The following is a 24,693-nucleotide window of genomic DNA, read 5'->3' on the forward strand; positions in this document are numbered from 1 at the left end:
CTTGCTCCTTATTTCTCTTGTGACCAAGAAAACGCACCAGCCGTCTCACTCCTTGACTCCACGCCCAATGGTTTGAAAACTTACCAGACTATGTCTTGCCTCTCTACTTGAAACATCTTCCTTCCCACCAAAAACAATACAAAACCCTTGTGCATCATATCTAGCCTAAAATCATCCATTAAACAAAGCTAAACCTAAAAGAGAGAGCCCTCTCTGACTGCAGGCAGGCTAGAACCTGCAGTCCAAAGTTGGTTTGTGGTTACCTCGGCCGTATCCTTTTCTGGAGCTTTAAGGACAACCTGAGTGATAACATAATGGCGACTCCACTGGGGACCTTCCTCAGATAATTTCACAAAGTTTCACGAAGAAAGTTGGAAAGCTCCGCTATGAGGAACCAAACCTTCACAACCATTCTTCAAATCTAGTTCTGATCTTTGATGGTGGACATAGATCAGGCACTCAAAGTTAATATATCTACCTGGCGACTCCACATAAGCCTTATAATAAAGGCTCCACTGGAGGAAGGAACCCAAAAGAAATGTATGAGCAGATCAGGCTTTTGACTTGGATTTTGATCCAAGAGGTCATGTTCTTTCTCTTCCATAAAATTTTGTTGTACATATTGTTTAAATTTAACTTTTATGCTTTTCCTTTCGAAAATGTTGAAGAAAGCCCTCCTTGCACATTAGAACAACAACCTCTAAATACTGATGATGCTCACCTCATGCTCAAGGGGGACACTTCTGTCAAATCAAATCATCCTATCCCTGTTCATACCGAACCCAATCAATTAGCCCCTATACACAATCCCGTGCCTCGTAAGGTTCCTGATAGATATAAGCCACTCATTCTGCCTCCCGTGCTCAATCCTTTACCCAAAAATCATCCCATGAAACTCGCAAAATTTGATGGAGAGAATGCAGTTACTGCCCAAAAGCATATCGAGGATTTTGAAGATTATTTAAACATTTTCGAGGTAGAAGATGAGGATGTTAGTGTTAGGCTGTTTGCCCTTTCTCTGCAAAGTGAAGTTAGGACTTGGTTGAAAGCATTGCCTGAGGCAAGCATCTCAAATCTCTAGCAGCTATTCAAACTCTTCCTTGATAGATGGATGACCAAAGTCAATTTTCTCATGCTCATAGAAGAATATCAACAGTTAAAAAGGATCCCATCTGAATCTATTCAGTAATTTTCTGAGCGATCCAATCAGGTTTATCACTCTATACCATTGAATATAAAACCTCCCCCTGATTTGGCTCTACTACATTATCCAGCAACATTTGATCCTGAAATAGAATTTCATCTGAGAGAAAGGAGCCCCTCTACTATGCAACAGATGTAGAACATGGCAGTAGATGTAGAGGTTAATCTGGAAGTTAGGGAGAGGAAGTTAAAATCACAAAAAGAGGGTAAACTGGATACCTTGGTAAAGAAAGCAGAGGATTTAAAGCAGCCATGCACAATAGAATTTGAAGGTTTAGAGCACCACAAAAGATCTGTTTTGCAAAGGGAAAGTAATGATATTCCTGAACAAACCTACTACAAAATAGATGACTTATTGATGCAACCATACATGATGGAGCAATCTCCTGATATAACATATGAATATAATAGCTTCTCTTCTTTCAACTGTCTACCCAAATATGATCAGTATGGCGATGATTATGAACCTAACGACCAAATCAGCTTCACAGAGGGATCAGAGCCTATTTTGGCAGAAAGCACAGTTCAGGCTCATTTGCTTGAACCCAATGATCAGCAGGACCAGTTTAGCTGTGAAGAAAAGGACGAAAACGCAGAGGGCGTTGAGTTCAGCGAAGGAACTTTACCATTTTGTTTCAAGTCTTTTCATTTTATTAGGGGAGATCATCATGCCATTTATAATAAAGTGTCACCATATTGTGATGTTAACTGGCTAAAGGAGAGTCCAGGCCCCGCTCTTAATGCATTAACACTGGATTTGCAGCCCTAAAGTGCCCGTGAGTGTCAGATTGCAGAAGACTCAGAAGCGGCAACATGTGACCAAAAAATCTAACTGGATTCCCTGCCTGTTAATTTTCAGCCATCTCGGATATTTGAAGAAGAAAAAGAATAGTCAGCAAAAATCTATCAGGTGTCATCTGAGCAGGCTTTCAAAGAATTACAGGTTCCATTCCATGTGTTGCACAACCCATCTGAGGGCAAGTTGTGTGATGAGGTAAATCACTGCTCTTCTCCGCTAGCAGGCTGCAAAGCTCAAAATCAAGTTGTTGATGATTCACCAATTTCAAAGCATGATAGCTATCCCAAACTTTTGTACAATTCTTCAAGTCAGTCTAGCAATAATGTATATATGCTACATGACCCTTTTTTACAGTTTCTTATTTCAGCAGAAAAGGTCAGCAGCTTCCTGATCTTCTCAAAGATTAATAAAGCCATATCACATTCCAAGATCTCCATTTCAGGTAACAGCAAGCATAAGCAGCAGGGGCCATTCATATTTATAATGCTTAAGTGGCTGCATTGGCTGTTTCATTTCACCTAACGGCAAAGAAAGTATTGGTTAGGGTAGGTAGGTAGGATTAATAAGGCAACCGGCCAAGCAAATTTTGCAGAATACAACAGCAATTGAATACAAGGCAGACTGACCTACTGTTCTTGGCTTTTCACAAGGAAAAGCCATCCCCAAGTGGAGCCATTAGCCTCCTGTTGCAGCAGGTATTCATTTTCCATGATTGACATTTTCACATGCCAAATATGTCATACTTTCTAGGATGCAGTGTTCCATATTTCCATAACAGACCAATGAAGATGCCATGAAAGTATCCTGGTCCAAATACCACTGCTGTATTCCATTTTTTATCACAGTTATCAGGCAGTTTTGCATTCAAAGGAGGTACTCAAGCTGGAATTCACTAACCTCCCCTTCTTCTCATTTCCCCCAAGTCACTTACTAACATCCCCCAATAGGTCAAGATCTTCTTGAGCCTCTCAGTTTCATCATTTCCATGACATTCGCCTTGGTAAGGATTTTCTTTACTCAAGGACTGCTCACTCATCATTTGTGAGCCTTCTTTTCCCCAACAAAGCGTAAGGTCTCATACCTTAGCGTCCTCTTTTCATCTCCATATTAACTATTAACTTTATTATATAAATCCCTATCAGTTTTTCCCTTTCCCTATTAAAATCATGTATATAAAACAACCCTATGCAAATACCCCCTCCCTGGCAAAATAGCCATATTTCCTATAAGTCCGAGGAATCACAGTCCATCTGGGGCTGTCTTTAGCCCATCCGAGTCATAACAGGGATTAATCTGACACCTGGCCAGATTAATAACCTCTCCCCTAGCCCCAAAACCCTCAAAAAGCCACTTTTGCCCATTTCCCAATATTTCTGGCGTAAAATTGCTAAAAACCCGCACTCAAAACCCATACTTTACCCCTTACCCTAAGCCCTGAGCGCAAAAAACATACTTCGCCTGTTTATAATCCCATAACCCACTAAACCTATAGATTTTACCCCCATTGCGCTATATTAAAAACGGAATATATTGCGTATATCCGCGCCCACTAACCCGCAGCCGCCTCGCGTCTACCGCGAGCCGTTGGCTTTCCTTCCTCACAGATCAATGGTGGGTGGGCTGCCCCACCCCTGAACCGCCCGAGCTTTAGTGTCCTGGAGATGGGCGGTATTGCCACCGTACTCCCGCCACGCGTCAAGCTCCGGGCTGTGGCGGAGCGCCCCCTCACGAAACCACCATCCTCAAAAAGCGGTGCGCCACAAAACCATTACCGTCCGTGACGTCAGATCCCACGTCACCCTCTGCCTAGTCACCGCTTGTGTCACCCCCTTTGCCCAGTCACCATGTCGAGTCACCTGCCTGTGTGGCCTCCTGCCACGTCACTGCCACGTGTCCCTGCCACGTCATCATCCGTACATGATGACATCATGCTGACATCATCTCGCCATGCTGATGTCATCATCAACTTTTTTGCGCGTAAAGGTGAAAATTGCACTTCGGAGCCCCAGAATCCGATTCTGAGGTAGTTTTTGATGAGCGATTTGCACCTAGTGCAAATCGCTCATCGCTAGATTTTTTGGGCTTGAATGGGGAATCTTCAGGGAATCTTTTATTCTACGGCCCCCAGCAAGCCCGAAAGGCGTCGAATGACCCATTTTTCTTCACGAAGCTTGTCGGAAGGAGCAAAAACAATTTTAAAGGAAACAGAGGCCGAACAACGGCCATTAAATTGTGAATAAGACCCACAGCACAGTAGAACAGCATCAATTTATTGCCGAAGAGTATCAGAGGAGGAAGGAGAGCCAAAGAGTATCCGCCGAAGATTTTTAGGGGCTCGAAGCACTTGAACATTGATGAGCCCCCCAGAAAGTCAAATCAAGAGGAGTAAGCCCATCCTAGCTCTCAAATCACAGTCAAAAGCATTCAATACCGCCGAACAGCAATGGTGCAAAGACCAATGCACAGTTATGACAGATGAAAAGCACAGAGCCACCTGGACAGATATTAACTCATTTTGATACAGCTGCCCCCAACATAGCTCAAAGATATTTTCTGGCATTTATTTCTGGATAAGATTAGGTTAAAGTAATCAATTTTCTGTCGGACCTGTTAGGTCAGCTGTAATAGATAATTTCGGATAAATCTTCCCTATATATACCACCCTCTGTATTGTTTTAAGGGTTGGTTGGTGGATAGTTTTTCAGTAGAGACTCGCACTGTATACCTGACATGTTTTCTATGATCAAAGACTGCTGAAAAGTTTAGAGGAAAGACTATCTGCTCTGTTTCTAATGGTTTCAAGAAGTGAATTTGGAATTCTTGTGCTGCAACATGACTCAATAAGTTTTCCTATCTCTATTTTTTCATTGATATACCGTCTAAATAGCAGAAAGAAAGAATAGTCTAGAATTGGTTAACTGCCCTCTATGCTCATTTTCTGTTGTTTCTTTCTGTTTTCCTCTGGATCAGTCATGAATATGAATTCCCTTCGGCTCATATTTCCCCTAATCCATTCATCTTTGACAGTTGTCTAGGAATTCTTAATTGCTCCTAGATAGAGTTCATTCACTTTCCCCCTTTTAAGCTTAATGAGAGATTCTTTGTTTCCTCTCATTCCTTATCCCTCATCCCATCCTTATAAGCTTTCATTGTTGTTTCATGAGCAGCTACCTTGCTCCTTATTTCTCTTGTGACCAAGAAAACGCACCAGCCATCTCACTGCTTGACTCCACGCCCAATGGTTTGAAAACTTACCAGACTATGTCTTACCTCTCTACTTGAAACGTCTTCCTTCCCACAAAAAACAATACAAAACCCCTGTGCATCATATCTAGCCTAAAATCATCCATTAAACAAAGCTAAACCTAAAAGAGAGAGCCCTCTCTGACTGCAGGCAGGCTAGAACCTGCAGTCCAAAGCTGGTTTGTGGTTACCTCGTCTGTATCCTTTTCTGAAGCTTTAAGGACAACCTGAGTGATAACACACAATACCACATCTATACAGTACCACACACACGACATGTATGCGACACCACATGTACACAATGCCACATGCAAGACATGTACACAACACCACCTAAAGATATTACTACTTGTACAACATGTACAAAGCACCACATGCACACATCACCACTTGTACAATCATGCACACCACACCATATGTTTATAGCATCATATGTACAGCATGCACCCAACACCAATTGTACATAACACTACATTTCCAACATGTACATAACATCATCTGTTCATAGCATTGCATATCCAACATGTGCTAAACACCATATGCACACAGTACAATATGTATACAATACCGCATATCCAACATGTATACAGAACCATCTATGCCCACCAATGAATATGCAACATTCATACAACATCATCTTTACTACACCATGTACATAATGTTACATAATGAAAATGTACACACACTAAATATACACCACACCGCATGCACACAACATCATGGGTGCAACAAGTACAACATATATGATATATTCACAAAAGTTGTACAACACATCCAAAACCACACTGACTCTTTACCAAGCAACCTTGCTTCCAGTGTCATATCCATGCTTGGCCCAGCATGTCGTAGACCACAATGCTCTCATCTTTTTGTTGTATCCCTCAGTATAACCTATCCATAAAATAGACACAGGCATAATACAGATATACAATATCAATTCATATCCACATGTCAATACTAACCTCGTATATTTTTCGTGACTACTCTTCCCACTTGATTTCTAATGAACCAAAAATTTCTTCATGCCATTAACCTGCATAAGAAACAAATCCTTCGCAAGAATGATTCATGATAATCCTGCCAAACAATGACATGGATACATATATACATACATATATAATCATTATCATAAAACAATGATGATCCTGGTAGACAACGATGTGCATATATACATATAAATATTAGCGTTAAACCACCATGATCCATGAAGTCCCTTTCAGAGATGACATACATACATACCCACATGTATTCATATATAAACATTGCCATAATTATGATCATAACATAATTACCAGATAGCATAAGGTCTAGTTTAAGAGAACTTCCTTTATTCCTATAACAAATGCAATATTGAGAACAACAATCCAAACATAGCCAAGGCATATGACACCTCAAGTCCATTTAGTTTACCTTTTCTTGATTAACTGTCTCATGATTTTTCTGTCATCATCCATTTACCACAATGGACCAAACCAGTTGAACCGACTGCCATATTATTACCTTCTAATGTGCTGACTCATGCACCGAGCTTCATATATGTCTTACATTATCTGTTGAGTACCACAAAACTCTCCCCCAGCTCCATCAACGTTTCATCTTTCCCAACCAAATCCCCAAACTCAAAACATAAAAGGCAAGAACGGAAACAACAACAACAAGAAAGCCACAAAAGTCAATAACAATATGACACCACAACAAAGTGTCAAGGCCATGCACCAAACATAAACAAAACCACAATCAAGCTCAATTCATAAAAGACCAAAAGCACAAGACTGGGAATAGACACCATGACTCAATCCCCATGGTTCCCAAGGAAACTCAACCAAAGCCTTCTTCATGGTTTCATGGTAACCTCTCTTGCCATGCAAATCCCTGAATCATACTTCCGTTAACACATAACAGTCAGTATATAAAAAACATAACAATACACTAGTTACCTTACTTTGTTATGCGAAGCACATTTCTTGTAACTGAACACGTCCATGGCATCTCTCGAGGGACTCCAATTGGTTTTTAGATCCACTTGTAACTAAAGACTAGCTAATATACTTGTCAAGTACATGTTCATGAATATAGAACATATCCACATAATATGAGGCAAAATCAAGGTTAAGAAGACTTCTTGTATGCGAAGCACTCATTTGCTTGGAATTAGGGCTTCCAAACATAGCCAAAGGAATTATTACCCCATTCCTATCTTTCTACCTATACCCTACTGCAGCTTAGTCTTACTATATAATTTCATGTCACCCAACTATTAATTATATAAACACATCAATTATTACCTCGTCAAACTAATACCAAACATGTTTCTTGCAACTTCTCACACATGTCAACCACATGTTCCAAATATCAAGACTATCATATCTATCAATTTGAAATCAATTTTTACAAACAATCATGTCATAATCCATAGTCAACTCATATTCATTAGACATAATGCTACAACTATCACCTACTACACTCAAGTACATATCAACTGTCTCAACACATATGTGTTAGTAAAACCATCTTAAAGAAAGATCATTGGAATGCATACTCATATTATGAAATTCATCAAACATTCAACCAACTTGCAAACATACCATGTTAAATAAATAAACTAGGCACCAAACACTCAAACACCAAATAGACATCATAATCAAACAACCAAGCACCAAATATACGACATAAGAAAACTCATATCTTAATGTATATCAGGGGAGGCTATCTTGTCTACACAATAAAGCTAGGTTAGCACAATACAACTTCACAACATATCAAATCAAACATAAATAATGATATCCATAACAGTAACTAACTAACATATTCACATCATAAGCTCATAAGCATTGGTAGTTCATGCATAACAATGGAATATGTACAATCAATCCATATTAGTCTGACACCATATCACAAATATGTCATCTTATACCTTAATATCATAACCATAACCATCTCCATAGGTCAAAGCAGGTTAGCAAAATACACAAGACATCAATATCATCAATGCAATGAACATAACCATCACACATATGGCCAATCCAAATTACAACATCAAGGTCTCAAAGTAATAACCCTAGTCATTAAGTTAATAGCACATAACAACATAAGCTATATATCATGCTCATCAACAAAATAAAACCTAATTGTCAAGATAACTGACATATAGAAACAACACGTTAGCCTATAACATACTCATCAACAACATATCATATAACATAATCATCAAGTTATCTCACATCAAACAAAAATAGCAATGCATACAACCACAGGTTACTGTCATTCATGACTATCCAACACATGTGAAATTGACTATACTAATAACCTATCATCTATAATGTATGTAACCATAACATCAAAAACATGTGCATAAACCTAATGCATATGACAATCCTTAACTTACATACCTGCATGCCAAACATACAATGCCTATATGATGATTTTCTCTTGCCTCGAGGTCCAATGGTGTAACTTCACCTTGATGATCTGCATCCCCTGCTTTACCTCATTCAACACATTAGCATCATAACGTACCAATAGCACCATGATGACCTAAATTGCATACCATGACTTCACAAAGCATTTTTGACCTACTATTCATGCATAATTATTGTAGTGATGTTTTAATCAATCCTAATTCACCAAGACTGCAACATTTAATTGTCAACCCAAGGTATGTCTTGTTGTTTCAATGGAGTTCACACTATCTATGCTGATACACTACATCCAAGAATAAAAAATATAAAGAATAGTAAGAGATCTGGTTGAATCAATTGAAAAAGTGAAATCATTCATGTAGAAATTAAAAAACTCCACATAATTGAAATCACACTTCACAATTACCAGAGTAAGGATGAACCACACAGTAAGTTAATGACTACACCATTTGTTCACTATCATTTCGTTCAATCAAATAAGTGTAACATCATAATATAATCTAGAATAGAAGTAGACGTATTTCACAATTTATACAACAACAACAAAAAACCATATGACAATAAGAGAAACAATAATGTACGCTACTTCTACTGCTGCAGTCCCTGCTAAAGAGGAGGGCCCTTCCTCCCTAGCAAGGGCACACGAATAACATGAGATTAGTTAACGAATCATATGGAGAGCAGTAAGAGCATCACCGTAGTGGTTTTAATATTAAAAATAATTTAGAGTTACAAGACAATAGTAACAATGCTTTTCTATATGACGTCCTTGTACATGGGAAATCGAGTCTCTTTATAATTATTACATGCGCAAAATTAGGAATAGATCAATCATGAGAATCTAATGATTATCATGATGATCATAAAATAGAAGTAGTTACAACCTATTTCTAAATACAAATACTTCTAGAATACATTGGTTAAGATTGCAACCAATTGGGTTTGTTGCTTCTAAAATAGCCAATTCCTAAGACCCGACAACTGTTATGTGTAACACTACCCATAACTTTTCCAACTTTGATGCAAAAACATCCTATGTTCAAATGACGGTTCGGGATGTAACGATGATTACTGGAAACATCACACTTGGTGTAACAGTAGTCATCTGTATCAACACATGGTGTAACAACATCCTATAACAACATTCAGTGTGTAACAACAACCTATAACAATGTAGAGGGTGCAAAGGCAAACTACTCTACCTTGCTATGAAACCGATTAACGCGACCTATTTACTTTGTAACCTTGTTCCTACAAGAAACAACTGAAAAAGAGAAGAGCTTCCAAAATACTACTCCAATGCTCACCCCAGTTAGCCACAAAAAGGAATATAGGATCGTATTATCCAACAAAACATGGCAAAATAGCATGGCAGTCAAATGGGTTGTATAAATAAGAAAAATGGTGTTTAACATGTGAATCTTCATGGGTCTTGAGGATAAGAGGATCAAAACTAGGGAAAGAAAGTGCAGAAAACAGGTATAAAAGTCACACCCAACATCTCCCACCAACTGAAGCAACTGCATGTCCCCTTGCATAACCTTAGCTTCTCCTGCTATACCCTCGATGCAAGTCTGTAAAATTGTAAGCATCAGCAGTGTCTTCACCCGGAGCTCTATACCCCTGAGTGGCCATCATTTATCATGGCCAGGATTCTTCTTTATAATCACATAGGTGATAGTCCAGTTGATATTCTTCTATTGGTAACCAAATCAAGGGAAATTTAAATCTAATCCCGGTCCAGAATACCCCCGATGTCTGCACAATCTGAGCATATTCGTGCACCCGTGTAATAGTAGCCACATTTTTTTTTTATTTAAAAGGATCCCCTTCTTGCAACTCAGTGCTGCAAGATTCGATGCGTTTAAGGCATCCTGCTAGCACTGACTTTTCATCTGTGCATGAAAATTGACGCAAATCCTTACAATCCTCTTCGTATAGATGGCTGATTTTTTCTTGATCTCTGGGGTGCTCGGGAACAACTTAAACTCATGTCTAAGTTCATAAACTATTACTGGTTCTACTCTAACCCATAATGTTGTCCTTTCTTCATTAGTTTTAGTTGATTTCATGGCCAGATGCCATTCGATTTGGTTTCTCATAAACGAAAGAAAATCCCGCAATTGCAAATCTCCCATATAGGAGAAGACACTTGCTACCATTTTTGTGCTGACATACTCACACATGATGTTATGCAAAAATAGCTCACAAAGCAAGCTCTGTTCATCAAAATTGCAAGTGCGAAAAATCTCAAGAAAAGTTTGGGTAGAAGAACCCAAATAAGACTTATTCTCAAAAACTGCTTTTAATTGAAATAAATAATATCATTCCTAGAGGAACACTAGATATGATGGGGACGGCCGCCTGCATGCTAGCAGGTTCAAGGCAAGATCATGAAGCTTTGTCTTGTCATTTGTCAGATCCAGGACCTGCCGTTGTAACAACTGCAATTGTTCGTCCTTTTTCTTCATGGCTTCCTTATGTCTCCATGCTTCCTATTCTCTCTCCCATTCTTCCTTTAACCATTTTTCCCTAAGGGAATCCATCATCCTTTTGTGTGCCTTGAGTGAGATCACTCCCTCTTGTAGAGACAACATCTACTGCTTCCATTTCTATAGCTCTAGTAACAACAACATCTTTTCAAAACACCATCTTTCATCAGAACCCAGTGTTCTCCCACATGCACTAACAATCGAGGGCGTAACAACGTCCCGAGGGTGAAACTGCTCCATTTTGGCTGTTGGTTCTTGTGTAAAAACAACATCACCAATGGCGTTTTGTGTAATAGTTTCTTTCTCTTCCTGGTTAGCTTCCATTTCCATTGATGGTTCTTGTGTAACAACATTGTCATCGATAGGTTTTTGTGTATCATTTTTCCCTTGGTAGGCTCCTGTCTCTATTACAGGTTCTTGTGTAACAACGATGTCAATCACAGGTTCATGGATATCAACTTATTTTTCCTTTCCTTGGCTGACTTCTGTCTCCGCTACTAGTTCTTGTGTAACAATAGTGTCAACCAAGGGCTCATATGTATCTGCCACCAAATTAATTTTTGTGGAGTGTGTCATCCCAGTTGTTGGTTCTTGTGTAACAGCAGCGTCTTCAACGGGTTTTTTTGTGTCAGCTTCCCGGGATTCGGTTTGTGTTTCCATCGAGATGGTGTCCACTACATAGACTCTATACCCCAATACCACTAGCTTCTCAGCATATGCCATGCACATAGCACCCAAGACATCTCCCTTGCTAGCCCTGTCTATAGCCTCAGCGAAAGTGTCTAACCTCAAGGATCTTGCCTCTACTATCTCCTCTTCTAGTTGTTTCCTTAGCTCTCTATTATTTTTTTCTAAATTTTCAATTTTTAACAACAAGGATTGAGTTTTGCTCTTACCAAGTGAGGAATGTTCATTTTGCTGAGCCTAGTCCTCATCCTTCTGCTCTACTGCCTCCTTGTTCTTCTTAAACATGGATGGGAAATCTGGGTGCCCACTAACCTTTATTATTTTCTTTGGCCACCTATAACCAATTGGCTTGTCAATTGGCCTCTTTCCAACCCTTACTTTTGAAGGCTAGAGCTACTCCTTCGTTGCCGCCGAAGCTTCATCAGACATCCCAGTGTGTTTCCTGCAGTAGTTCTAGCCTTCTTTCTCATAAATTCCTCCCAACTACTACCCTGGTGACTTAGGGAATCCAAAAAAATAAGCTTAATGAGGCCATGGTTGGTAACACATGTCTATGGATGCACAACTATTTTACAGTCATGTCCATATGCTTGATGTTTCCCAGCAAAACGTAGGGAAGATTTGTAATTTATCGATGCCGAAGGTGGTTTGGCAACGAAAAGTGGTAATTGAACACGATTGTTTCCCTTCCCTCACAGGTGATGTACTTGATGAGGTAAAGGCAAATGTCATCCCATCGTTTTGGAAGTGGCAACCTGTCAATCCCCCTCCCTTTCTTCACCAGATGTTCCTCCTCTTGGAGGAAATACTTCTTCAAGGAAGGGTCATTAACTTTCTTGTTAAACCAACTTTTTCCTTCCACTGCTAATGCCTTCACTCGGGAAATCACCTCCTCTGTAACCTCCAGCTTTAATCCCCTAACCTCCATCTGATTTCTCTCTAAATTCTTTGCAAACTCCATGGAAACTCCCTTGTATGATCCCTCCAGCCTCTGGAAGAACTCAAACGAACCTGCGTCCTTAAAAATATGACATGATCTAGGGAAATTCTCTAAAACCTCTGTTGACCCTAGTTCATGTCAAATTGCTACTCCACCCATCGCTACAAAAATTCAATTGTGTTCTCCTTTCTCTTTCGCTCCCTTAGAAGTTTGGGAGAATTTGGCACACTACTCAGCTATTTCAACGTGCAACTATTCCTTCCACTTCTCTGAGCACTCTGAATGGGGATGCAATGCTCCAATAGGGGATAAATGGTAGGGTGGCATAGGTGATAATTTTGAAATTAAGATTTCCAATCATGGTTCGTATTGTGCAGTAATGTTACCTTATTAATGCTAGGTTATTTGTGGTCTAGTCGAAGGTACAATTCCCTCTTTTGGTATGATCAATCATTAAGTGACAATGATTACCATATCACCATGCTTTAATTACGTTTTTTAAATATTCACAGGTCATACAAAGGTCATGTCGTGATATAATTCACCCCCCCCCGCTTAAATGTGTGTTACAGATCTATTTGGGCACATCACTCACGACACTTAGATCAATACAATTAGGGCTCATTAAACCCTAATTCAGTTGTTACATGCCCAAGACAAGTCCTCAAATTGAATGCTTCCATCCCTGAAAGTTTCCTAGACTAAGACCCTGCTAAAATGCCTCCTTGGGACACCAGCGCAGCCTTGGTTAGGGGTAACTGCGCTATAGGGTAGGTAGGCCTATTCAGGACTCCACTGCAGCGCACTTAGGCCCTCTTTGACCTGACTACGCGAGAATGAGTGAAATTGACATTAGATTCTAGGAATATTCTCTGATTCTAGAGCATTCTAGAATGATGCCCATCTCTTATCTCATCCTATGAGGTCGAATTTGGATAGGCTATGGATCAATTACCCCTCTATCCTCTCATCCCTTTCTCCATGGAAACTAACTCCAATTTTGGACCAATTTATGACATAACCACCTACATTTCCCTATAAGTTGACCACTCATCATAGTGATCAGGAGGCTAGAATTTGAAGTAGATAAATATTGTTGGTTTGAGATTTGAGTTCATGTCAAGTAATGTTATGTTTTTGGATTGGTGTGCTTTTGGTATGACGAGGGTTGGACTAAATCTAGATGAGTGACATAGGATTGAACCGCATTGGGTGAAATTGTTACTTCTACATTAATAAAGTTGGTTGTTCCTTTTCTAATATTCTTGTTTATATCTATGATGGTTACGTGTTTCAATGTTTTCGATTCCATTGGTTTATAGTAGATAGATCATGCATGCTTTGATCGTTGCCATTTTTTGTTTCTGTTGATAGGTACCAATTAAGCATAAAAAGTTCAAGTGGGAGCGATGGGAGCAATTAAAAGGATATCAAGGAAGCAAAAGATCACAAGTAAGTTCCTTCATCTCATCTACCTATTATAAGAAAAGGTTAAACCACTTTCTTTCTGTTGTTCTATGTGTAGCTACGCACTTAGGGAAAATGTGTTTATCTGTAGATACAAATTCCATATAACAATGTGACAGTTGACCTCGGCCATAAAAAGGGATATCGTGTTAAATTTCCATAATTATTGAATAAAAATGGATAACTATTTTACCTTTGTATGACGTACCTGGGTGACGTTGGGAGAATACGTTGCTGGCGAGGTGTGTGAACTTAACTCTGGCAGTCAAGTCAATTGTTTTCCAAACCACGATGATGAATGTTTTCTGTTGAAATAAATAATTTACTCGAATTATCTCTAGAAGTCATTGGCTACTACATATGTAACAACCAAGACTACTGTTATGTATTATTAATTTTCACAGAACATAGAAACAAAGGAAAAGGTCATGTAACAACATTATTTTACAGTATGATTGAAATAACAAATGTTGTTACAGAGTGTGTAACAACCACCATAAAGTGGTCTTCAACTGCTACATAAATTGTCTATCTGCGCCCGAAAAAGGCTTTCACAGCTAGATTGTTTTATTATTATTATTATTTAAGAGTTTGAAGATGTAATAGTGGCCAACATCGGCTCGTTTTCTGTTGTTACACTTATTGAAAAATTAGAATTTTTGCAGCCCAGGGGGACTTTCCCCTATTCCTGTAATTTGAAGATCTAAATTTGTGGCAATGTTGACAAATGAATCCCTTGAAGCAGGTATGTGATAGAACTGAAGACAGTGTCCATTTGCAAGCATTGGTGTCCTTGCACTATCAATGGTAACCAAATTTACAGTCCCATTGTCAAAGACTGCATCTACCTCATAGGGACCTAGCCATCTGGTGCAGAGCTTACCCTTGAAGTATTTGAATCTTGAGTCATATAAGAAAGCCCAATATCCTTTCAAGAAATTCTTCTTCTTGATGAATCTGTCATGCCACTTAGTTCTCTATTGCTAGATAATATCTATTTGTTGAATAGTAGCTAGCCATTTCTCCTCCAATTCATTGAGCTAGTTCAATCTCTGCTTTTGTGTTGTAGCCAGATTCAAATTTACCTAAGATGATGTTCTCAGTGTTTTGATTTCGAACTCAATAGGGAATAAGGGATTTTTACCATACACAAGTTCATATGGTGAGATTCCCATGGTATTCCTCCATGTAGCAATGTATGCCCACAACACTTCTAGATGTTTGTCGGCCCAATTCCTACGGTGACTGGTCACGGTCTTGGTAAGAATCCCATCAATGACTTTTTTAGTGCTTTCCACTTGGCCATTTACTTGTGGATGATAAGGTGTTGTGATTTTCTTATGGATTTTTTATTTTTCAACCAACTTATGGATCATATGGGATGTAAAAAAGGGCCCTCCATCTGTGACTATCTCCCTGGGTATACCAAAACTGACAAAGATGTCTTCGAATAGAAAGTCTAAAAAAAACTACACTATGGCTCTATTTAGTGCCTTTGCCTCAACCCATTTTGTGACATAGTCAGTGCAGACCAAGATGTAAGATTTCTGTCTAGATGAAGGATTAATTGGTTCCACAAAATCTAGGGCCAATTTCTCAAAAGGTTCTAAGACGGTTTGGGATTATAATGACATGTCATCTAATTGCAGTGGTTGTTCCATTCTTTGGCAACTATCACATCCTTTCCTGAACTTCTTGGCATCCTGAAATATTGTTGGCCAATAATACCCTATTGAAAGGACTGTGTACCCTGTCCGCTTGTCTGTGATGTGCCCTGCACAAGGTTCCTCGTGACAGGCCTTAAGGATGCCAAATATCTCATCTTCTCTAACACAACATGTGATCTAGAAATATGGTCCAGTGTGATATATATTCCCATCTATCCAGGTATAGGTAGCACTTTTTGTATGATCTTTCTTTTCTCCTTGGATGACAAATACTGTGGAAACTTCCCTGCTGCAAGATAATTGGTTATATTTCCATACCAAGGTGAGTAAGTAGAAATAGAAAAAGGATATTCATCAGGGAAATAATCCTCATTAGGAATGAAATTTCCATCAATAAGTAACCTAGAAAGGAAATCATCTACTACATTATCTTTTCTAGGTTTATCGACAATTGTGAGATCAAATTCCTATAACAGCAATAACATGTGTGTAATTCTACTTTTGGTAATTGGATTATTCATTAAGAAATGAATGGAAAAGTGGTCATTATGTACAAATACTTGATACCCGGTAGTATAATGTTGGAATTTATTGATGGCGTGCACAACTACTAAGAATTCCTTCTTGGTCACTGTGTAATTGAGCTCAGCCAGAGTTAAATTTTTGCTTATGTAGTAAATAGTGTAAGGTTTCATGTCCTCCAGTTGGCCCAAAATAACACCTACAGTAACATCAGATGCATCTGTAGCTATGAGAAATGACAGTTCCCAATTAGGTCCTCGTAAAACCAGAGCTGTTGATACACAACATTTCAACTTCAAAAAGGCCTGCTCACGCTTTCCTATCCACAAATAGTCAACATCCTTCATGAGAAAAGAAAATAATGGCAATGCAATTTTTGATTTTTTTTTTTAAATCTTCTGTAATACCCTGAATTCCCCAATAAATGACGTACTTGTTTTTGTGTCTTGGGAGTTGGAATTTTCAGAATTACCTTTATTTTAGCAGGGTATACCTTGATCCCGTCAGCAGAAATGTAGTGTCCTAGCACGATCACTTCAATCATCATCATGTGAAATTTTTCAGTGCTCAAAGAAACATTAGTCTGTACACAATGTTCCAACACTTTTTATAAATTAACTAATCCTATTTCAAAATCATCTCAATAGGGTGTAAAATTGTCCATGAAGTTTTTAGGGCAGTCATTCAACAAGTCAGAAACAATTCCCAGTATTGCCATCTGAAAGGTTGTTGGCATATTGTAGAGTCCAAAAGGGAGTAATATGTATGCGAAAGTTCCCCAAGGGAAAGTAAAGGTCGTCTTATCTTGATCCTTTGGGGAAATCTGTATCTGGTTGTAGCCACTAAACCCGTCTAGAAATAAAAAGAATTTTTTTCTAGAAAGGGTGTCAAGGATCTTATGTATAAATGGTAAAGGAAAATGGTCCTTTTGAGTTGCCTTATTGAGTTCTATGTAATCCACACAGACTCTCCAGTTTCCATTCTTCTTAGGAACCATGACAAGTGGATACACCCATTGACTATTAGATATCGGATAAATAAAGTTAGCACTCAGGAGTTTTTTTAATTCTTCTTTCACTACCTGCTTCAGTGTAGGGTTCATGTGGCGTTGTGGTTGTATGACTAGTTTGCATCCATCCTTCTAATAAATATGGTGAGTGCATAGGTTAGGGTGGATCCATTTCATATCCGTATAGTACCATGCATATGCCCTTTCGTATTTTTGTAACAACTGTAATAGTAGTTGGTTTTGCTCAATAGTTAGGTTGGGTTAATGTTCCCAAACTTTCCTAGTTCTACTTCAATTGGACTACTATCAGTATTCATAGTGGTTCTCATTTGTTGAAAATCTACATTTTCTACCTCTTCTTCCTCATTCGAATTTTTAATGGAAGTGACAGAATGTGAGTTACTAATGAAACCATTAATGATGTCATCTTCTCTCCAATCCTTGAACTACTAGGCTTTCCCCAGAGTGAGGAGCGGTAGGGAAAGATCTGATTCAAGCTCAAACTCATCCCACCAAGGGCTACATAAATCCACATTTGGGTTTTTGGGGTAAAGATTAAGATTCTTTGTAGCCTGGCCATCCGAGATCTCGATATATCCACATCTGCATCCTATAATTGCATCTACAGTGGCCAACTAAGGCCTCCCTAATATCAAAGGATGTCCCCCCAAGTTGGATTTAGCCTGTAAGATAAGGAAATTAGCTGGATACCTCCAGGAAGCTATTTTAATTACTATGTCCTCTAACATCCCCTCAAGTTTAACACGGGATATATCTACTAATTCAAGTACAGTAGGAGTATCTCTAAGCCCATGTATCCCTACGGTGGTAAAGAGATCCTTTTTCATCACATTAATGACAACCCCAAGATCGTTCAATGTATTAGTTATGGGTTGATCATTAATGTAGACAGTAACTGTAGGGTTTCCTGGATCATTATACTTAGTTAGTAGGGGTTCAAAAGACATTAATTCGGATAATTTACCCATCACATGTATGGTAGAAGGGTCTTTAGCCTTCCTCCTAGGTTTCTTGATGCACAAGTCCCATATTGTTTTAGCATAAATAGGTACTTCTTTAAGAGCTTGCAGCAGAGGAATTCGTAAATGCAAATTTTCCAACTCCCTAAGAAAATCGGATTCGGGCTGTGAGACCATTCTAGGCTCTAGTTAATCGCTGTGGATACAGAGGATTCTGAGTTATAGCAGTCAAGTCGGCTATTACAGGTGTATCAGCCTTACCCAAGTTGGCTATTACAATGATAACATTCATTTGCAAGTTGGCTATTATAGACGTAACAATTTGCTCTGTATCAATTTTTATAGGTGCAACAACTTCCTCGGGACCTATAGTATCTCCTCTGGAAGGTTCGCATTCCTCCTCAGTAATGATAGGGGAGTGATTTGGTTTAATTGCCTTACTCGACCATAATTTAATTTCTTTAAGCCCCACAGGGGTAATAAGGTAGGTCTGGAAGGTATTCAGAGCCTTTATGCCCTTAGCTTCTTTATTGTTCAGGTTAGGGTTAGGATGTATAGGTAGTTGGGGTTGCACAGGCGGTGTAGGAGCAGGAGTTTGGAAAGGAGGTAATTTTAGTTGTTGTTGCATTGGTAATCCTGGTAAAGCTATATTCTGGTAATTTCCTCTCCAATTCTGGTTCCATGGGTATGGTTTATATCGAGGGTATTGGATAGAGGGAGATGGGGACCACTGGTTCCAGGCTGAAGGAAACTATGTTGAAGAAGGAGCAGGATATTGCCATGGATATTGCTGAGTATTATATCCATTGTTCCATGAATTGAAAGAATAAAAATCTTGGGACATACTTGGAGGTAGTGGATGCCATGGTCTCCTTGGTGTGATGAAATAAGAGGATTGCACTTCTTCACATGACTCTCTAAGTATTTCCTTCTGTCTAGGAAGCTCCGAACATTGACCCGTCGAACGTTCTAGCTCGTAAATATTATAGAAGTTGATGTTGTCCAATTCACATAACCTCAAGGGATGTTTCTTTCAGTAATTCGGGAAGAACATAGATATAGGTGTATCATTTTATGCTTGTGTTTTCTTGATCTTTGTTGTCGTTATCTGGGCTGATTGAGTACTGGGGATATTGGTCTTGAAATTTTCGAACAAATTTCCGATCTCTGCTCTGGTTATTCCTTCGCCTAGAGATTTTTGTATTCACGCAGAGGCATCTCAAATTTTTCTTCTCCCCTAAGACGATCCTCTAGAGCATCTTAGATAGAGCTTTACAATTGCAATGAATGGTCCCTGCAATATATCCCCTTTCGTATTAGGTTCAGGGTATCAAGGAAGTCATCCCTCATTGCTATGATAAATATGGCCTTCAAGATCTCATGGTCTAAATCACTGTGTTTAGACCTCTACAGATTATAGTGGAACTACTCTACATAGTCCTCCAAGCTCTCATCCTCCTTCTATGTCATTCTGAATACTTCCTCCCTTAAGTCCCTGGTTCTGCAATAGTCTTGGTACTTTGATAAGAATGTCTCCTTCATATCGCTCCATGTTCGAATAGAAGCGGAGCCCAATCCCATGAACCATCTCAAGGCTGCTCCTTTTAAAGTAGTAGGAAATAATTTTAGTTTCTGAGCATCTGAGATATAGTCATAACTCCTACATAAGACATCAAATTCAAATAAGAAGGTGTTTGGGTCTTCCACAGTCATCCCTTGGAAGGATGGTAAGGATGATAGAGGAATATTTTTCATGGGAGCTTCGCCTCTGATATCCCCGATTGGGAACTCAAAGGTGGTAATAGTAGCATCTATTTTAGCATTGTTTTCATTGTTGTCTCCCATGGCTAATCCTTATAACCGTTTCTATAACAGACATTCTTCAAACTTCTCTTGTGATTGTCTTGCAGGTGGATTTGATGGCTCAAGTAACTCTAGGGTTGGTTGTTTCACCGTACTACCTGAATCTGGATATTGATAAACCAATAGGTTCTCTCCTATATTAGGATTTTGATGCCCCCCTAGTTTCCCCTTGTCCCTCGATCCTAAAGTTCTAGCTACTAGCCTCCCCCTGTTGTTCCTGAATTGGATGCTTAATCTTGGGAGTGTGGTTGCTAGATTGAAAATGGTATGGCCCCACGATAGAGGAATCAGAGGTTTATGTCCTTTCTATGGGAGTAACAACCTTTTTTGGCCTTGTTTTCCTTGCATCCCTTTGAGAGCTTGATTTTTCTTTTTCTTCCTTGGAGATTAGTTCCTGGATAAATTTTCTCCTTCCCAAATCTACACTCTTCCTTTCCTTTTTACAACCCGTTTTTCCTGTGACTAATTAGAGTGGCGGTAATTTTGGTATTTCTATAATTCCTATAGTTGCACACATGGACCCTATGTGTATTGATTCACACCCTAAGTGTTTAAGTCTTCGACAGAGATGAGCCTCATCAGGTATGTTAGACTGATGCACAAGTTCTTCCCTATCATCTTACTACCTAGCAACTGAACATATGAAGAAATGCTAAACAAACACCAAAATTCCACACCCTAAGTTCCCTAGTGATCACAACGGTGAGCCCCCCCAAGTATGTTCGGGTGATGCGCAGGTTCTTACCTCTCGTCTTACCGCCCAACAATTGTGGACTAGGAACACTCTATTATCAAACAAACAACTTGGATGACTATATCATTAAATTGTATCCCCAACAACAATGCCAAAATTTAGTGTTGTTTTAATCAATCCTAATTGACCAAGACTGCAACATTTAATTGTCAACCCAAGGTAGGTCTTATTGTTTAAATGGAGGTAGCACTATCTGTGCCGATACACTACATCCAAGAATGAAAAATAGAAATAACATTAAAATAAGTTGTTGAATCAATTGGAAAAATTAAATCATTCATGTAGAAATTAAAACACTCCACATAATTGAAATCACACTTCACAATTACGAGAGTAAGGATGCACCACACAGTAAACTAATGACTACACCACCTGGTCACTATCATTCTGTTTAATCAAATAAATGTAACATCATAATATAATCTGGAACAGAAGCAGGTGTATTTCACAATTTATACAGCAACAACAGAAAACCATATCACAATAAAAGAAAAAATAATGTACACTACTTCTACCACTGCAGTCCCTACTATAGAGGAGGGCCCTTCCTCCGTAGTAGGGGCACAAGAATAACACAAGATTGGTTAACAATTTATATGGAGAGCAGTAAGAGCATCACTGTAATGATTTTAATATTAAAAATAATTCAGAGTTACAAGAGCAGAGTAACAATGTTTTTCTATATTTTGTCCTTGTACATGGGAAATCGAGTCTCTTTTATATTTATTACATGCCCGAAATTAGGAATAGATCAGTCATGGGAATCTCAAGATTCTCATGCTCATCATAAAATAGAAGTAGTTACAACCTATTTCTAAATACAAATACTTCTCGGATACATTGGTTAATATTGCAACGACTTGGGTATGTTTCTTCTAAAATAGACAATTCCTAACACCCGACAATTGTTGTGTGGAATAGTACCCACAACTTTTCCATCTCTGATGCAATAGCATCTTGCAGTCGAATAGTGGTTTGGGATGTAATGACAATTACTAGTGACAATGCCCTTGTTTTAACAGCGGTCCTTTATATCATCACATGGTGTAACAACATCCTATAACAACATTCAGTGTGTAACAGCAACCTGTAATAACATACAAGGCATAATATAAAACTCCTCTACCCTTCTCTGAAACTGATCAGCATGGCATGTTTACTCTGTAACCCTACTCCCGCAAGCAACACCTGAAAAAGAGAAGAGATTCCAAAATACTCCTCCAATGCTCACCCCAGTTAGCCATAAAAATGAATATAGTATCGTATTATTGAGCAAAACATGGAAAAATAACATGATAGTGGAATAGGTTGTATAAATGGGAAAAGGGGTGATTAAAATGTGAAGTTTCATGAGTCTAGAGGATAACAGGATCAAAACTGGGGAAATAAAGGCGAAAACATGTATAAAAGTCACACCCAACAGCTATAACCAAGACCATACATGCATAATGAATGCATATAGACATATAACACATGAGTACCAAACCATACACACATAATTCTAGCTAGAGTCCATTCATCAATGCATGACCATATCAACTACAAAAACCATGACCTCATGCATGACAACAACTATTACTCCATTGTACAAATTGCCACATGCAACCAACAGTGTGCATAAGAAATTCCAAATCAACCACACATACACATAGACACATGCAGTTTAATATAAGCGGTCAATTCTTGTAATTGACCTATAAGACTGATACATGTAATCCAAAATATTCAAGAATGTAACCCAACATACAAGGATGTAAGTAGGTCAAATAAAATCAACATATAACCATATGCAACTAGTCACGTACTCATGAAAAATACATTTGATGAAATCAATATCAAATTCTCCATTATAACCATACTACAACCATAATCAATCTTCAAGCACATGAAATACAAGCATAGGCTACACACATGCAACTGACATGCATGCATGAAGAACACATTTAACCCATCTAGTCTCAAAGTTGAACCATGCTCTGATACCACTTTGTAACAACCTCCTCCCATATCCACCCAAGTAACTATGCCAACTGGGGTAAACATGAGACGAGAGGATACTATGACTAGATTCAACCTCCTAGGTGAGATTAAGGAAGGTGAATCGATGTAACATCACACACAGTCATCCAAAATCATCAAGAGAACCGTCAAAAGACTAGTCAGCCACTCAGACAGCCTATCCCTGTGTCTCACTATTGTTATGGACCTCTGAGGCCATAGTTGCTCTCCTACTATGGGAAAGGGAGCGACCAAAGACCTAAATATGCTCTCATAGGCCTTCATGCTAGCGACTGTTGACCAAAATTTCCTGTTTTGTGCCAGCGACCCTGAGATTTAAGCCATTTTTTAAGGCCGGGAGCCTAGGACATTACCAAAAATGGAATGAAAGCTTGAAATCAATAAAAATACATGGAAACAATGAAGAAAAGGAAATAAACTCAACAAGACCTTAACCAGGCCCCTACTAGCCATGACATGAATTTCGTCAAACATATCATCGACATGTAACCTACAGGTGTCAACAATAGAATGAGGTGTTAGGATCTCATTCTTATCTGGGAATCACTATAAACCATTGTTCCCTCATGTCATTTTCTGCATATTCCTCGATTCGGTCATAGACACGTTATCCATTCACGTACATGTAAAAACATGTTGAGAGCCAGACATAGTTGTTGTCATAAAATGTGCATATAACCAGCATAATAGGGACAGAAATACAATAAACATATCAACCATCAAAATCCATATATATATCAGTACATTTAAACATGAAAATCAATGGAATGAATTTCTTATTAATCAATGCAATGAACCAACTAGAGATGGGACTACCATGCTCCACTCGACCATAGATTCATTGAGCCAAGTCTCTCTTCAACCAATCAACCCCGTGCCATATTCCAAGCATGAATGTCAGACTCATAGAACAAATAAAAAACATCACTCAATGTCGATGCCACCAGAGTTAGCCACCTACACCATGAGGAATTTGAGTGCCTCCTAGTCTGTCAGGATTTACCGTGCATCCGCAATCTAATCCAGGGACCATTAGGCCCTAAACTAAGACATACTATCCAAGATTTTTTGTGCATTCCATCGTGGAATCACTAGTCCCAACATAGAGAAAATCTACCTCTTAGCTTTACCGTATATCTCGCTATTCACCAGCAAGGATTCATAGGCCCACCGAGGCATACAATCTGAATTTACAACAACCCACAATCCAGTTTATGGGTTACTAGGATAGTGACTTCGTGCATCCTCATTCCGGTTCAGGGACCAATACACCATGTGTTTGTCAATTTAGAGATCCACCCCACTCAGCTTCGAATCTAATCTGTCCATCCCACATAAACCAAATGATAGAACCCATCTCATCAAAGCTGTCAAGAAATGGCAAGGCTAGGCTAGAAACACTGTCCCACCTGGCAAAACCCATGCCATGGTAGAAAAGAAACACATGAAATCTCATGCATACCAAATATAGCAAGGAAAATACACATGCAAGTCATTACCTGCAATTAAGCCTGTTGTAGCTGCTTGATCCTTCCTTTCCCTGCTTGATCTTTGCTTTCTCTTGCCTTCTTTGCCTTTCTTGCTCCAATTGCAAAGTGCTCCAAGAAAAATCTAAGTGTCCAAGAGTAT

This window comes from Pinus tabuliformis, chromosome 4_2 (assembly GCF_031772625.1).
Source record: "Pinus tabuliformis cultivar Carrire ecotype Pingquan chromosome 4_2, CPIR1, whole genome shotgun sequence".
Lineage (NCBI taxonomy): Eukaryota > Viridiplantae > Streptophyta > Pinopsida > Pinales > Pinaceae > Pinus > Pinus tabuliformis.